The sequence below is a fragment of the Ovis canadensis genome, chromosome Y (assembly GCF_042477335.2).
Source record: "Ovis canadensis isolate MfBH-ARS-UI-01 breed Bighorn chromosome Y, ARS-UI_OviCan_v2, whole genome shotgun sequence".
Lineage (NCBI taxonomy): Eukaryota > Metazoa > Chordata > Mammalia > Artiodactyla > Bovidae > Ovis > Ovis canadensis.
Window position 1 is genome coordinate 1,717,522 of NC_091271.1, and position 18,139 is coordinate 1,735,660.

At 45.8% G+C, this 18,139-nt stretch overlaps 1 protein-coding gene across 1 annotated transcript in view; it reads right to left on the reverse strand.

Moving 5' to 3' along the window:
• Positions 1-12,565: 12,565 nt before the first annotated feature.
• LOC138431381 (cAMP-dependent protein kinase catalytic subunit PRKX) overlaps positions 12,566-18,139 on the reverse strand; it is a 67,916-nt gene continuing 62,342 nt past the window's right edge. Inside the window, exon 9 of the mRNA XM_069573491.1 lies at positions 12,566-17,724. The gene's annotated coding sequence lies outside the window, so the exon portion shown is untranslated. The remainder of the gene's footprint in view (positions 17,725-18,139) is intronic.

Below are 18,139 nucleotides of genomic sequence, written 5' to 3' on the forward strand. Positions count from 1 at the left end.
AAGTTTCCTCCCAACCAACACGTACCTCTTGAGTAGTGTGTTTTGATCAGTGAGCCTGACTTCAGTAACACCCCTGTGGTAGGATCCTGTATTCTCGGTTCTCAAGAGAACCCAGAATTCTTACGTCGGGAGAAGGATTTATGGGTTTCCTTACGCCTGGAAAGCCACCGCATGGTTTTCTAAATGTGATCAGGGTGCGGCAGATGGTGGGGACTGACGGAAAAATAAATGAGGACTGAAACTCGCAGGCGGCTTCCAGGAAACACTCTTGAGTTTGCTGAGAGCTTCGGAAACCAAACCACAAGACCCAAGGCCTTCCATGTCAGTTTAGGAGGCGGCTGCCTCCCATGGGCAGCTTTCAGGTCAACGGAAAACAGAAGAGTCAATTCGGGAACAGGAATAGTCTCAACACAGAACAGAATACACCGTAAGCTCCACTGTTCCGAACAATCAGCAGGAACAGCAATAACATGCCTGAAAACATCTGCTAGCTGACTTTCACAGGCTGTAGAAATAGCTTAGACCTACATCTGCTCACGTGTATTCAAATGCCGTTCATGGACTGTAAAAAGCTTAAAGTGGGTGCTGATAATAAAAAATAATAATAATAAAATTAATACAAGTTTTATGTGGCATTAATAACCTAAAATAACAAGAAAGCTCCTTTCCATGGGATCATTTGCCAAGTTCAGAAGTTGACGAAACAGTGAAGGGTGACTTTTAATGATTTCTTTAAAAATTTTTGCCCCAGTGGAGAAGTAAATGGCAACCCACTCCAGGATTCTTGCCTGTAGAATTCCATGGACAGAGGGGCCTGGCGGGCTATACTCCATGGGATCACAAATAGTTGAACATGACTGAGGGAACTGCACTTTCATTAATTAAATTGGTTTTTACTATAATGACTTTCTTTTACGAATAACAGACTATCTCATAATGTACCCAAAATTAGTCAATACACATTTTCCTTCCCCTTAAGGGGAAAAAACAGACATATACTTACATTCAACCATAAGAAAATACGGTTTTGTGTGTGAAATGTAGGCTACCTTTAAAATGACAGCAACCTATGAATCTTATGTTGAATAAACTTAAATGTAATTTCAAAAAAAAAAAAAAAATTTGCTCCAAAACAGGACTCCATTTGAGCAAAGAGAAATGAACTCTCAGATTTGTTAAGCGTACAGACTACAGACAGACTCGTGGAACCAAATACACAGACTTAAATACTTTGGGAAGCTATAATGTGGTGTTGGAGAAGACTCTTGAGGGTCCCTTGGACTGCAAGGAGATCCAACCAGTCCATTCTGAAGGAGATCGGCCCTGGGATTTCTTTGCAAGGAATGATGCCGAAGCTGAAACTCCAGTACTTTGGCCACCTCATGAGAAGAGGTGACTTATTGGAAAAGACGCTGATGCTGGGAGGGATTAAGGGCAGGAGGAGAAGGGGACGACCGAGGATGAGATGGCTAGATGGCATCACCGACTCGATGGACATGAATCTGAGCGAACTCCGGGAGTTGGTGATGGACAGGGAGGCCTGGCGTGCTGCAATTCATGGGGTCGCAAAGAGTCGGACATGACTGAGCGACTGAACTGAACTGAACTCAATGTGGAAAAAGTTGGTTCCTTACTCAACAGGGAAAAGATGGACTATTTAATGAATGGACTGGGAAAAGCCATTCATTAAAAAAAAATATCCCTACCATGCTTCACCTATCAATAAATGACAAAGGCTTCAGCATTTTGATGTAAAAATAAATAAAGCCAGAAAACACGTTCAGCATAAAATCTGGATGAAATCCTAAGCAACACCCAAGTGTGAGAAAAGCTAAATTTGATGAAGTTTAATTTTTTTAGAATTATGTATGTTGTCACATGCATGCAGAGATACATAAAGATACATAAATATTTCGAGAAAAAATATGTATATATATGTCCTTGTTCAGTCACTCAGTTGTGTCTCTTTGTGACCCCGTGGACTGTAGCCGGCCAGGCTCCTCTGTCCATGGGATTCTCCAGGCCACTGGAGGGGGTGGCCTTTCCCTTCTCCAGGGGGATCTCCCTAACTGAAGGATCGAACCCAGGTCTCCCACATTGCAGGCGGATTCTTTACCAGCTGAGCCACCAGGGAAGCCCAAGAATACTGGAGTGGGTGGCCTGTCCCTTCTCCAGGGGATCTTCCCAACCCAGGAATTGAACCAGGGTCTCCTGAATTGCAGGCGGATTCTTTATGAACCGAGCTATCAGGGAAGCCTCATATCACCTACTATGTATAAAATACGTAAGTAATGAGAACCTACTGTTTAGCACAGAGAACTCGACTCAATGCTCTGTGATGACGTAAATGGGAAGGGAATCCAGAAAAGAGAGGGAACATATGAATACGCACAGCTGACTTGCTCTGCCATACAGCAGACAGTAACTAACACAGCGTCGTAAAGCCACTATATATCCCAGTAAAAATTAATTAAAAAAAAAAAAAAGAAAGGAGAACCCTCTCGGGCACGCAGCACTCCAAGCTCTGCACAGATCTTCAGTGAGCCCTGGCGGCCTCTCCTGGAGGGCTGGCTGCCTCGTCCCTGGCCGCCAAGAGCTGACAAAGACCTTCCACCACCGTAAGGAAGGCAAATCCATCCAACCGGTATCCCAGAGCAGGTCGTAAAACATTAACGGCCGCAGACGACGGCCCTGGCAATTTTGACCTAACGGTTGTAAAAGAAGGAAAAAAAAATAACTAACCGCACCCCCCCCCCCCAAAGAAAAAGAAAAGAAAAGCAACTCTGGACCAACTTTTGGTCAAAGTACAAATGTTGAGAGATTGTGAATACAGGCTGGAGAAAACCATGACTCCCCCACAAAGACAGCACGGTCATAAACAGGCTCTAAAATGCAGAGATGACTGGTGTGTGTCATGGAGAACGGGCATGAAGAGAAGAAAAGGATCATCACGTTTTTAATGCACAGATGTGCTGGAAAAGAGACCCATGGTTCTCTTCTGCATGCGTGCTAAGCTGCCAAAATCGTGTCTGACTCTTTAGCAGCTCCATGAACCGCAGCCCGCCAGGCTCCTCCATCCGTGGGATTCTCCAGGCAAGAAATACTGGAGTGGGTTGCCATGCCCTCCTCCAGGGGATCTTCCTGACCAGCATTTGCAGGCAGGTTCTTGACCACCAGCGCCACCCGGGGAAGCCCGCAGCATTCTTTGAGCCCCTCCCAACCATTCTGGTAAAAACTGGAAATGCAGAGCTTGGAGTTTATGTGGGAAGAGAAAAGGATTTGGAGCAGTCACGTAGAGCGTTGCCACAAACACGGACCAAGGTCCGTGCGAGTGTCTGGAACAGTTCTGCCAAATGTGCCAAAGCGGTGTCTCACCGTGACCACAGTGAGAGGTCTGGAAAGCACAAATTAAGGGCTCTCTGAGAAAGAGGACGACAAAAAGAGGAGATGGCTGGATGGCATCACGGACTCGACGGACGTCAGTCTGAGCAAGCTTCGGGAGTTGGTGATGGACAGGGAAGCCTGGTGTGCTGCCGTCCATGGGGTCGCAAAGAGTCGGACATGACTGAGCGACTGAACTGAACTGACAAGAGCGCCAGTTCTCTTTACAATGACATTCTGAAAAACAGCATAAAATTCTCACTGTTAGGATGCCAGAGGCCCCCTTCCTCAGGGGTAGCAGGAAAGGACAAGAAATTCCAAGAAAAAAAAAGCCGAGGAGCTGAACATCTGGCCACCGGGAAATGCAGAGCTCCTGGGTATCAGGATGTACTCTGCGAGAACTGAATCCTATGCCTTTCAGGCGTCTGGGCCGAGATTCTCCACGTGGACAAAAATAAGCCCAGTGGACAAGAAGTGCCAGAATTCAGACCTCATTGGGCCAAACTATTCTTTGTTCCTCCCTCACTTACTGGAATGACATCATTTAAAAAGCGCTGCCTTTTCTGGATTTCTTCCCCACTCTCCCCGCCATGTCCCCACACCTTCCTCTTAGACAGCCTGCACACAGACTCTGATTCATGAGGACGAATGATTGTTAAGCCAGTGGCTTTCCAAGACACGCCCCCCCGCCCCCCCCCCCACCCCAGGGGAACCGTAAACGCTGAATTTGCAGCCGGCTCCAAGCCAGACCTTTGTAACCCAGATACCAAAAGCTGGAGTCTATTCTCCGCGATGTTCTTGAGAACTGAAAAAGGTTTCTGGGGAAATGTGAAACCCGGCCCCAGCGGTGCTTGCCAGGGTCAGTGGGTAGAGGGGAATGGGGGGGGGGCGGGGAGGAGGAGGGCAGAATGGGTCACTCACTGTTTGACGGGTATAAGGTTTCAGTTCTGAGTACAATGCATCCTCAAGAGCTGCTGGCCAACACGCCAGTCTATGGAGCACGGAAGAGGCAGACCTGATTCCATATTAAATGTTCTTTTTTAACTCTGGTGTTTCCTCGGCTTTCTCGGGCTCTCTCTGCACCTTCTGTAAACCAACTCTGTCTCTAGCCTGAAATATACATAGTAGCACCTCCTCAAGGCTCTTGACTTTCAGAGTGTAACAGTTTTCCATTCCTAAAGAGATAAAAAGTTGCAAAACAGACCATAACATTTGTCCCCCTTGGAGGTTTACAGGAACCTGGGGGCCCTGACCCACTGCGGACAGCTGCAAGAAGGAAGGATTCCACCACCAAGAATTTTGCAACAAGTAAGCACACTCTCCCTCCTCCTGCCTTTAAAAGTGCTTTGCTGACACCATTCCAGGAGTTAGGGGGCTTTTTTGACCACAAGCTACTCGCCTCCTTGCTCGGCCCTGCAATAAAACGCTTCTCTGCTCCAAAGTCGGACATTTTTTAGTTTGTTTCACCTCACTACCCGTCAGGCACATAAACTTGTGTTCAGTAACATCTATACGTAACAACAGTCCATCCTAAAGGAAATCAAACCCTGAATATCCACTGGAAGGACTGATGCTGAAGCTCCAACACTTCGGCCGCCTGATGTGAAGAGCCAGCTCATTAGAAAACACCGTGATTGACACTGGGCAGAAGAAGGGGGTAACAGAGGATGAGATGGTTGGAAGGTATCACCAACTCAATGGACATGAGCGCCGGGAGTGAGCGCCGGGAGACAGTGAAGGGCAGGGAAGCCTCGCGTGCTGCAGTCCACGGGGTTGCAAAGAGATGGTCACAACTAACCGGCTGAACAACAACAGAACAGTTAACACTCAACACTTTATTGAGGGTAGATCTCGTGATGTGTTCCTTACCGATTCTTTCCTTAAATCGTAGGAACACTTCAGGTAATTTTAACTAGAAATAAGCAAAAAATAAATAAATAAAATAACTAGGACATTTTCAGACAGAGAAACAGAAATACTGTAAATACTATGCAGAATCTAAAAAGAAATTATACAAATGAGCTTATTTACAAAACAGACTCACAGACTTAGAGAATGAACTTATGGTTATTGGGGGGAAGAAGGGGGGAAGAGATAGTCAGGGAGTGTGGGATGGACATGGACACACTGCTGTATTTAACATGGAGAACCAGCAAGGACCTGCTGGGCAGCACAGGGAACTCTGCTCAGTACTCTGTAATAACCTTATGGTCACCAGGGGGAAGGATGGGGGAAGGGATAGTCATGGAGTGTGGGATGGACATGGACACACTGCTGTGTTTAACATGGAGAACCAGCAAGGACCTGCTGTCCAGCACAGGGAACTCTGCTCAATGTCATATGGCAGCCTGGATGGGAGGGGAGCTGCGGGAGAATGGATCCATGTGTATGTGTCGCTGAGTCCCTTTGCTATCCACCTAAAACTATCAAAATATAGTTAATTGGCTACACCCCAATTCCAGTTGAGCTATTTCAAATCCTGGAAGATGATGCTGTGAAAGTGCTGCACCCAATATGCCAGCAAATCTGGAAAAGGTCAGTGTTCATTCCAATTCCAAAGAAAGGCAATGCCAAAGAATGCTCAAACTACCGCACAATTGCACTCATCTCACAGGCTAGTAAAGTGATGTTCAAAATTCTCCAAGCCAGGCTTCAGCAATACGTCAACCGTGAACTCCCTGATGTTCAAGCTGGCTTTAGAAAAGGCTGAGGAACCAGAGATCAAATTACCAACATCCGGTGGATCGTGGAAAAAGCAAGAGAGCTCCAGAAAAACATCTATTTCTGCTTTATTGACTATGCCAAAGCCTTTGACTGTGTGGATCACAATAAAGTGTGGAAAATTCTGAAGAGATGGGAATACCAGACCACCTGACCTGCCTCTTGAGAAACCTGTATGCAGGTCAGGAAACAACAGTTAGAACTGGACATGGATCAACAGACTGGTTCCAAATAGGAGGAGTATGTCAAGGCTGTATATTGTCACCCTGCTTATTTAACTTCTATGTAGAGTACATCATGAGAAACGCTGGGCTGGAAGACGCACAAGCTGGAATCAAGATTGCTGGGAGAAGTATCAATAACCTCAGATATGCAGATGACACCACCCTTATGGCAGAAAGCAAAGAAGAACTAAAGAGCCTCTTGATGAAAGTGAAAGAGGAGAGTGAAAAAAGTTGGCTTAAGACTTAACATTCAGAAAACAAAGATCATGGCATCCGGTCCCATCACTTCATGGCAAATAGATGGGAAAACAGTGGAAATAGTGTCAGACTTTATTTTCGGGGGCTCCAAAATCACTGCAGATGGTGACTGCAGCCATGAAATTAAAAGACGGTTACTCCTTGGAAGGAAGGTTATGACCAACCTAGACAGCATATTAAAAAGCAGAAACGTTAGTGTGTCAACAAAGGTCCATCTAGTCAAGGCTGTGGTTTTTCCAGTGGTCATGTATGGATGTGAGAGTTGGACTATAAAGAAAGCTAAGAGCCGAAGAATTGACGCTTTTGAACTGTGGTGTTGGAGAAGACTCTTGAGAATCCCTTGGACTGCAAGGAGATCCAACCAGTCCATACTGAAGGGGATCAGTCCTGGGTGTTCATTGGAAGTACTGATGTTGACGCTGAAACCCCAATCCTTTGGCCACCTGATGCAAAGAACTGACTCATTGGAAAAGACCCTGATGCTGGGAAAGACTGAAGGCAGGAGGAGAAGGGGACGACAGAGGATGAGATGGTTGGATGGCATCACTGACTTAATGGACATGAATTTGTGTGAACTCCGGGAGATGGTGATGGACAGGGAGGCCTGGCGTGCTGCGCTTCATGAAGTCGCAAAAAGTCGGACACGACTGAGCGACTGAACTGAACAACAGAAAATAAGAAGCTTAATTTTAAAAGTTTAATCATATACACATTCAGTTCAATGACCCTCACCTATTTCTCATCGCTTCTCGGCCTTCTGGCTAAGATCAGTGGTGGCTCAGACGGAAAGCGTCTGTCTATAATGTGGGAGACCTAGGTTCGATCCCTGGGTCGGGAAGTTCCCTGGAGAAGGAAACGGCAAGCCACTCCAGTACTGTTGCCTAGAAAATCCCACGGATGGAGAAGCCTGGTGTCCACAGGGTCGCAAAGAGTTGGACACAACTCAGTGACTTCATTTTTCTTTCTTCTTTTGTTTTTATTTTCACATCAAAAACAGTATCCATTAAAGCCTGAAGTGTTAGGGAAGGGTTAAAACCATCACTGAAATTTAAAGGAACAGGGGCTGTTAATTCCCTGCGACAGTCCCTACAACACTCCTATCTGAGGTGTAAAAAAGTCAGTTGATAAATGGAGCCTCATTCAAGATACATGAATAAGTAGGGTCTAATCCTTATACTTTACTGTCTGAAATTCCTGAATGAGCCAAATATTTTTTAGTCGTTGATTTGAAGCTTGCTTTCTAGAGTTGAACCTATACTAATTCACCCTCCACCTATGACTTTTAAGACAATTGAGAGGATTCTTGGCCATTATAGGTTATTGCCTCATTTGCATTCCAGGTTATGGGGAACTTGCACGGCCTTTGTATAAACTTATAACGGAGACTCAGCAGGTCCAAACACAAAGTGGTTTGGCCCCCAGACTCAAAAGGCTTTCAAGCCTCTTCAAACTGCTGTCTTTCAAGATCCTGCTTTCAGCTTGCCCATAGGATCAGAGTTTAGCTTGTTTGTTACTGAAAAAAAGGCTACAGCCACATTGCTTAAGGGGAATTGCTACTATTGTTTTGAGCGACTGGACTGAACTCAACTGAACTGTACTGAAAGTTCCTAAATTTACTAATGAGGAAAATCTTAACCATACTGACTTCTTATGATGGAAGTGGGATCTTAAACACTAAAGTTTAGAGCAACAATGTTCCACCTCTAAAGCTACTGTAACTCAAGGGGTGTCAAAACCTCTAGGAATAGAATATCATTTACACTGTTCCTGGAGACTCCAATCTTCAGGAAAAGCTAAAGAGGCTGATTACATTATCAAGAGGCGTCTGCGTAAGCTAACTCAGGAAACACAAGACAGTTGCCTTCAAGTTTCACCCGTAGTTTTAACGAGGGCTCAAACTGTTCCTAAGAAGGGACTGTCTGTATGACAGAATGCTTTCTTGAGCAGATATTGTCATAGATCCTGAAGCCTTAAAATTAACTATGTGACTCAGCTTTCAGCTTTTGCAACTGCCCCATCAATTGAAGAGAAGGCAATGGCATCCCACTCCAGTACTCTTGCCTGGAAAATCCCATGGACAGAGGAGCCTGGTGGTCCATGGGGTCGCTGAGAGTTGGGCATGGCTCAGTGACTTCACTTTCACGCATTGGAGAAGGAAATGGCAACCCACTCCAGCGTTCTTGCCTGGAGAATCCCAGGGACGGGGGAGCCTGGTGGGCTGCTGTCTATGGGGTCGCACTGAGTCGGACTTAACTGAAGCGACTTAGCAACAGCAGCACCAATTGAAGGCATCCCATCGTGGGTTTCTCGGCTTCAAGGAAAGAACTTTCCTCAACTCCATGATGACATCAACAATCCTAAGATGGGCTGGTATAACATATTGTACCTTAACTATGGACATAATACAAGTTTTAATTTTGGTTATGTTTTAACTTGGCTTAAAGACTATTTTGCCTTACATCTGTAACTGTATAATGTTGGTTTGTAACCGTTTGAAAGCTTGGAAGTCACAAGTGGTTGTCCAGGCTCCTTCGAGGGCCACAACCTCCTTCAACTTATCATCTTGGGGTCCCTGGATCAGAGACCCTCAACATGAGGGTCAAGAGAGTATGTTGCCTCAAGAATTTAGGGACGACACCCCTCAACAGCAGGAAGCAGTTGAAAACGACACCCCTTTCCCTTGGCAACGTCATTCTCTTAAAAGAAAAGGGAGGATTGAGAGAGTCAATTCCTAGGCAGATTGAGAAGTCTGGGGTTCTCTGAGGAGGAGAAAGGGGTCAGGGGTCCCCAAGAAGGAGACGGGTCTGGGGCTTCGGAAGACGAGACAGGGCTCTGGAATTCTCAAGGAGGAGGAAAGAACAAACGCCTTTCGTTGCCTACACTCCTTAATCAGTCACATAGAACGTTTTTTTTCTCTAAGCCCGGAACTAACGGTCACACAACAAACAAGTCAGTTTAATTCTGCACTGAGGATTATATCTTCACTTTCAGTGGCTACAGGAGGTTTTCTGAGAGACTGTATTCTTGAATTTAAGAATACAGTCCCTGGTGGTGCAGAGGTTAAAGCGTCTACCTGCAATGTGGGAGACCTGGGTTCGATCCCTGGGTCAGGAAGATCCCCTGGAGCAGGAAATGGCAACCCACTCCAGTACTCTTGCCCGGAGAATCCCATGGACGCAGGAGCCTGGGGGGCTACAGTCCACGGGGTCGCAAAGAGTCGGACACGACTGAGCGACTTCACTTTCACTTAAGGATTATATACCCACGGTGTATCCTGCTTGAGGGCAGTTTCTCCTTCCTGAGAACCTTCTGACTGATCCTGATAGCTCAGAATGTGTATTATGGGAGTGGCTCCGGTAAGATCTTTCTATTGATAAGCTCCAACCCTCTCATCTTAAAAGGTAAAGCGTGCGAGTGGGTCGGCTAAAATTTTTTAACAACCTTGAGACGTTCTTTTGCTTTATTGTAATAACCGTTCTATTGCTTTATTGTAACTTTAAAAAGTGTATAACTCCCGTGCTAACAGTAGCAAGGGAGGGGCAACTCTCCATCCCCCTTCTGATGTCTATGTCAGAAGGTTTCTCAGTCACTTTTCAGACTTAACTCTGCTACACACACACACACACACACACACACACACAGAGTGGATACATGTATAACTGATTCACTCTGCTATACACCCAAAACTACTGCAACTTTGTAACTCAACTATCAGGTCAGTTCAGTTCTCCAATTTAAAAAAAAATTTTTAAGTTTATCTGAACTTGTAGCTTCACAAGTTTCTAAAGCAGCCTCTGGTCTGTATTGTTGGAAGGCAATTTGCTGGTAATAAATGTGACTCTCAACAGGGTTGACGGGCCGGGGTTCAAGTAGTTCAGGGCTTTTTGTCTTAAGGCAAACCAAAGCGTCCAATTTTCCGTATCAATACACTGACTGGGGGTCTTCGTCAGCCAATGCTGAATACAGAGAACCTACTTCTTCATTTCTTCAACGACGATCCTAGCATTTTTATTATGATGTCGTGTGGTACAATGGAATGAGCACGGATCAGATGGGAGTTTGAATCTCAGCACCACGATTTATGAACTATGAGACTTTGCGTGACCAACTTAAGTCTTTCTCAGCCTCCATTTCACTACCTTTAAGGGAGACAGGGGGAGGAGAAAATAACTATTTTTTAAACGTTAAATCATAGCGTCCGCCCAGGAGTAGAATTGCTGAATCTCATGGTAGTTCTTGACTCCCCTGGAGAAGGAAATGCCAACCCACTCCAGCGTTCTTGCCTGGAGAATCCCGTGGACAGAGGAGCCCAGCGGGCTGCTGTCCCTGGGGTCACAGAGAGTCGGACACGACTGAGGACAAGGACTTCCAGTTTTACTGTTTGAGGCCCCTCCACGCCGTTTTGCAGCCTGGCTGCAGCAGTCTTACATTCCCACCCACGGTGCTGAGATGTAAGTGACCACAGAATTATCTTTGTTTCAGGTTTACAACATAATTACCTTTGTCTCAGGTTTACAACATAAGTCATTCTATATATGTATATAAAGCAAAACAAACAAAAAAACACTCTAATACATCTTGGTAACATCCATCCCCTTACATAGTTAGAAATAACTGTTTTTCTTTTCTCCACACGGTCACCACCGTTTGTCATCTCTCGTCTTTGGGGATAAAAGCCATTCTGACGGGTGTGAGTTAACATCTCATGGTGGGTTTGATTCCCATTGGCAAAGAGATATCTGGAGCCGCGTTTCTCCGCAGCATGACTCGCAACATCCAAGATACGGAGACAATCTCAGTATCTGTACAGAGATGCACAGATAAGAAGACGCGGAAGGTACATAGCATGGAATACTACTCGGCCATAAAAAGGAAATCCTGCCAGTTTTAGGCAACGGAAACGGACCTGGAGGGTATTATGCTAAGTGAAATAAGTTAGACAGAGAGAGAGACACAAATATTGTATGACCTCATTTATACGTGGAATCTAAAAAGGCTAATTAAAACAAAAAAGAGTGAAACGGTGGTTATCAAGGGTTCTGTGTGTACTGAGTGCCTCAGTCATGTTCAACTCTTTGTGACCCCGTGGACTGTAGCCCCACCAGGCTCCCCTGCCCACGGGCTTCTCCAGGCAAGAATACTAGAGTGGGATGCCATTCCCCTCTCCAGGAGATCTTGCCAACAGAGAGATAAGACCCATGTTTCCTGCATCCCAGGCAGGTTCTTTCCCGTCTGAGCCATCAGGGAAGCGCTGTGAAGTCTGATACTCAGCTGCAACGATGCGATTCAAGTGTTATAAATCACACATGGGTTTGACTTACAGTGAGAAAGGCAGGATTTTTTTTCTTTTTTTTTTAAACCAAACTTCGAAGGGGACTTGGAAAGTTGGGTGTCAAGCCAAGATATGTGAGTGAGTGAGAAGGAAATTTTAAAATATTTTTGTAATGACAATGATGAAGGAACACTTTGAACAAGCCGCAAAGGTGACTTAGTCAAGACACCACAGGCCACCAGATGAGAGGCTGGCAAACCCGGCCCCCCAGCCTCCGTTTATAAATAAAACTTTATTTCAACACAGCCACACCCCTCCGTTTTACACATTGCCTGAGGCTGCTCTTGCTCACTGCATGGGAAATGCCAAAAATGCTGGCCAGTGTGTGATATAGTGGTGTATCATATACTTACAGCTTGTTTTAAAGGAGCAGAATGTGAAAGATCTCAGCACAAGAAAAACATTTATCTCTAACTATGTCAGGGGATGGATGTTACCAAGATGTATTAGAGTGTTTTTTTGTTTGTTTTGCTTTATATACATATATAGAATGACTTATGTCGTAAACCTGAAACAAAGATAATTCTGTGGCCACTTACATCTCAGCAAAACATACAAATTTAAAAAGAAAAGATTGCCACTCAGGGCTAGATGAAAGCAGAGAAGCTATAGCTTTTCCCATGACCACAGGAACAAACCAGAGTCAGACTTTTATCTTAAAAGATACAAAGTTTTATTAAACAAACCTGGAATCAACAGTATCATTCCATAAATTAGACAGCAGTAAAATCTTCCCAGGGTGTGTGTGTGTATATATATATACACACAAATCACAGTGATTTTCATTGTGCAAGGAATGGAGAGGTGTAGATACAGGCTTTTTTTTTTTTTTTCGTTTTTAAACCGCATGAGAAGCTGAGACGATCAGGGCGGGGCTCCCAGTATGACTTGGGCAGGAAGGTGGCACACCAGCCCTGGATGCTTCATCCCTTGAGAAAGAAGGAACCTCCGACCGCCCTGCAGAGCCGGAGAAAGCATCTCGGGGAGCCAGGAAAGGCGGCTGGTGAGCAGAAACCCTTCTGATCCCAGTTGCAAGAAAAAAAAACACACACACGTGCCATGAGTTCTATTTAAATAAGACACGAGTCCACCATGGGAGAGCAAGCAAAGAGAATATCAACAGAAGACATTTCCAGACACAATAACTTAGAGGAACCAGTTCCAGAATATTTCCTTTTTGATTATCCAGGATTGCGTTTGGTGGTGACCACACGGGGTCACCAGGAACAAGCTCGGTATGAAAACATGATGCCTGGTGGACGCATCGGCCCACCGCTCAACCTCCACCAAGACACAGACACACACACACAGACTCAAATATATTATTTAAGACAATCATACAGGTGGGTTTTCTCTTTGCTCTTGGTGAGTCAGCAATGCCCACGCAAGTTGAACTGATTAGTCAAAAACAGATAAAGAAGCGTACAGTATACCCAATGTCTCAGCAGGGACAGAACACACGCCAGGCAGATGGACCACCGGAAAAAAAAGAACACGGGCATCTCGTTTCAAATCTCCACTGGGAGTGATCAAAAGGCTTGCACAATGCTGTCAATTCTGTGAGGCAAAATCAAGAGGGCTGGGGATCAAAAAAAAAAAAAATTTCCACTCTTCCCTGCTCCTGAAGCTGCAGCGAGGATTCTGTGGTTACGATGGGGAGTGATTACAGTCTGCAGGGCTCACCCAAGCGGGGGTGGCCCTCGGTGCCTGCAGAGCAGGGCGTTGGGGACCTGCATGAACAGGATGGAGCCCAGTCTCACAGCTAAAACTGGTTTCCCATCGAGAGGCAACGTAGGTCGTAGGCAGAAACGGCAAAGGCAAGTCATAAGACTCAGCTGCTTGGCGCAGCCGGTGACTCGGATGGGTGGCAGGCTGGTCCTGAAATGCAGATAGAGAAGGAGGGCAAACATCTCCCAAGACGGTGAAAAACAGGGGATGCCAGACCTGCTCGAGGAGCAAGACTATGAGGAGTTTTAAAGCATCATGATGGTGTGACATGCACGCCGGTTATCGGGGTTTTTTCTCCTTTGCATATTTTGACAAATCGACAGCAGAAATCATGGTTTGTTGGTTTTTTTTTCCCCATTGCCGGCCAATGATACACGTCTCCTGAGCGGGATATCCCAACTGCCATGTCCACGGGCAATATGCCGTTATGACCGGCTAGCATTTTATCTCCTCGTGAGTTTTACGGATGGCTCTCAAACCAGGCTGGCTTTATTTTTCCCCGAGGAAAACAAGACACACCCCAATCCACCTCTTGAAATCAATGCATTTCCTAAAGACTTTATGAGTTTTTTTTTTTGGCGGGGGGGCGGGTGGGAGCGTGGAATAAGGACCATTTTTAAAGTCTTTACTGAATTTGCGACATTGCTTCAGTTTCATATTTTCGGCTTTCTAACTCTAAGGCAGTGGCATCTTAGCTCCCCCCACCAGGGATTAAACTCACATCACCTCCCCTCAACAATGGAAGGTGAAGTCTTAACCACTAGGCCACCAGGGAGAGGTTGGCGGGGGAGTCCCAAGACTTTTTCAAGAGTTACTGTCACTTAAGGAGATATTGCCAGCTTGTCAGACGGCAGCAAACAAAAAACAGATCCTTTTCCGGTTCGGAATGTCGTCACGGTGGCGGTGAACGTTTTTCAAAGCCTTGCACACCCTGATTACTTTGGATCCAAGACGCGAACATCACAGAATGCCTCCAGGGAGTGAACGATTTTCCGGTTGTATGCGGTGAGCCGTCCATGTGTTTAAGACTCATTTTGATCACGCCCAGCGTTGCATGACGTCAGACCGTTTAATTTACGGCCCAGCCACCAGCACATAATGCTTTCCCTGACTACATGGGCGCCAGGGATGTCAAAGGTGAGGTGAACCCCGCCTGGCAGTGTTGGAATTCCTCTTCCTTTCCAGCTGGCTTTCCATGGCTGCTGGTCAACGACCATGCTTTTATACAGAAGCGAGCCATCCACGGTATCTGAACCTTTGTTTTCCCTGCATAGTTCTTCAAAATTAAGGCAACGCATTTTCGTGCGTTCTTGTGCTATTTTCATCTCATAAATTACATCCTAGAGAGGAAGAATGAAGCCAAAAAACTATGCATCGGGATCAACATGTGTATTTACAATTTTTGTACTGTGTTCAAGAAAGGTGTTTCATTTATTTTGTATTTTCTTAAGCATAAGGCTCCAAATAATACTCATTTATTTTTATAGTCAGAGGACACAAGACTTAATGCTTTTCCTCGTGGGGTCTGTATCTCTGTGCAGGTTCACGCTGCTCATTCAACCTTCTAACATTCAATGACGTAATAGTTCAGAAATGGCATGATAAAGTTTGTAGACCTAGGTGGCTCACCATCTAATCCAAAGAGCGTGGTGATGGAAAAGTACAGACTCAAAATAACAGTTCTCTGGGAACATTTATCCAAGTGCACCCTTTGAAAGTAAATTTTTAATGAGCTGCCCATTGTAAGGTTTGTTTTATTCAACCTTGGACTCACTCTCACCTACGGAACGGACTGCTCTTTGAAGATGAGGTCATTTATGAGAAGGGGGTGATTCAGCGCCTTCGGCTCAAAGCTTCCATCGGTGTTGTTTCTCTTCACATCTCCTTCAAGCACACACAGCCCTTGTCTTCTGGCCCAGCCGTTGCTGTTGCTCAGCCGCAACTTCCCTTGTGTCTTTTTCTGACCCAGAGACTGCAGCACGCCAGGCCTCCCTGTCCATCACCAACTCTCAGAGCTTGCTCAAATGCATATCCATTGAGTCGGTGATGCCATCCAGCCATCTCATCCTCTGTCGTCCCCTTCTCCTCCCGTCTTCAATCTTTCCCAGCATCAGGGTGTTTTCCAATGAGTCAGCTCTTCGCATGAGGTGGCCAAAGTATTGGAGCTTCAGCTTCAGCATCAGTCCTTCCAATGAACACCCAGGACAGATCTCCTTTAGGATGGACTGGATGGATCTCCTTGCAGTCCAGGGGACTCTCAAGAGTCTTTTCCAACACCACCGTTCAAAAGCATCCGTTCTTCACGGTGCAAATGGTCAAATCTGATCCATACATGTATGTCCTTTGACATTTGTGCTACGTTAAAAAAAAAAAACAGTCTACTTTTCCCAAACATCAGCTCTCCACACCCCCTAGATGTGCCTACACAAGCGAGGGAAGCAAAAGCTGGAAAGACGCACCTTTCTGGCCCAGCACAGCAAAGAAACCAGTGTCGGCAGGTGAGCCCAGAATACCTGAGTTGCAGAGACCTGAGGAGCTGAACGCTGAGGGCGCACCCAAGCCTTTATAGCAATACGACCCGAGGACCCACTCTGCCTGCAACCCTGCAGTCCAAGGAACGGCACCTTTCTGGGCAGGAGAAGGGAGGAGGCAGGACTTGGGGGTCAGGAGAGGGCTGGGAGGTCTATTGACTGATCCCCGGCAGCCACTGAAGGCTCTAGAACTGAGTGCTTAAATGCACAGACCTCCGCAGGCTAGGGCATGGTTGGACCCTACGACCGGATTCTACACAACGGGTTGGAGCCACTCTTGTCTTTCCAGCTGAGTCCCATTTAGGCTTTTCTCCACAGCAAAGGTTAGAATCAGAAAGCAGAAGAGAAAGAGGGTAAAGACGGCAATGAATGAGGATGCGAAGCACCTCTGACCACGTCCTGCTTCTGGGAAGACACGAACTCAAACAGCAACACTGGCTCAGGCCGACACGCTCGGCACCTGGCTTTCGGGATCGACAGAGTTCACGGTCCTCACCCAGCCCTCGGGTCCAAAGGGAAAACAAAGCTCATCGCAGGCTTGTCCGGCACAGGCCGGGCAGGTCTGTGAAACCAGAAGCACAGCGAACGGATGAGGAGAGAGAAAACCACGCAGAAACAAGGAAGGTTCAAACGGTTCCATCGTATCCCTTCCGTTCCTTGCTTTTCCCAAAACCAAAGGGGAAAAGAAACACACGTGCGTTGAATTCCTCGAGCCAACGCTGAGAAGAGACGCTTCTGTATCGGGAGATGCCCATTTGGTCCAGGGATTGAACCCGGAATACGAATAGCTCGCCATCTCCCTACAGAGTCTGAAAATTTTTTTTAATGCCACAGACAAAAGTCCTTGAAAAACATTCGCACTCAGTGGCTAGTCTTGGGACTAAAATTCAAACTCACATCTCCTCCCTCTGCCTTCTGGTTTCAAGACCTCAGGCTACCAGACACAGGGATACAGACCATCATGGGATTTAACCATAAAATGCATGTAAGATAAGAAAAAATACATATATCGTAACTTTAAAAATTTTGTCCAGCAAGAGAAGATTCATTAAAAAAAAAAAAATCTGAAACATAAATATAACCTCTGGAAAGTAAGAAAATGTACATCACTCCACAATTTCTGTGCTCCAAGCATACCGCCTTTTTTTATACACAGACACGAGCAGACGCACACACACACACACACACACACACACACACACACAGTTTGTGGTCATATCTGAAGAAGTTCAGCTCAAACTTAAAAAGTCAAGTCTGTGACGGAGGAAAAAAAAAAAAAAACGAAACCAAGATATTCCAGTAGGAACACACGAGGCTAAAAAGAAGAAAACCTCCAACCAAACGAAAGTTCAAAGAGTCCTACTGTGCAGCCGATTTTCCAGTAGATTAAATAATTCCAGGGCCACGGACGTCAACAGCTGTGCAATCTCTTTATACACATCCGGGCGTATCCAAATGCGGAAGCACCCTTACTCCAAGAAGATAGATGCTTCCTCGGGTTGGCATGGGGGCCACTGTGTGTCCCAGGCAGGCTCAGATCACCCTGTGACTGGCGTGAAATGAAACAGAGGATTTGGTTACTTCTGTAAATGTTTACTCTTTCTTATCTTTTGCTTGCCCTGTGTGGCACAAGAGATCTTATTTCCCCAAGCAAGGATTGAACCTGCATCATTGGAAGGATGGAGTCTTACCCATCGGAGTGCCAGGGAAGTCCAGATTTTGTTAAATTTTCAAAACACCTGGGTACCATTTGTCATCTTAACTAACAACAACGGTGGCACAAAAGAAGCCAAAGATTCCTTTCACATTCTTATTGCAAAGACCCACAAGCCTGAATTCTACGGAGTGAGAATGCCACATAAAGAAAATGGAAACAATTTTTTTTTTAAAAGGTGGGTTCTCCATGTTCCAGAGAACTAGCCCAATCTCGTTCACAATTTGAAAAGAGATTCAGCCCAGAAACA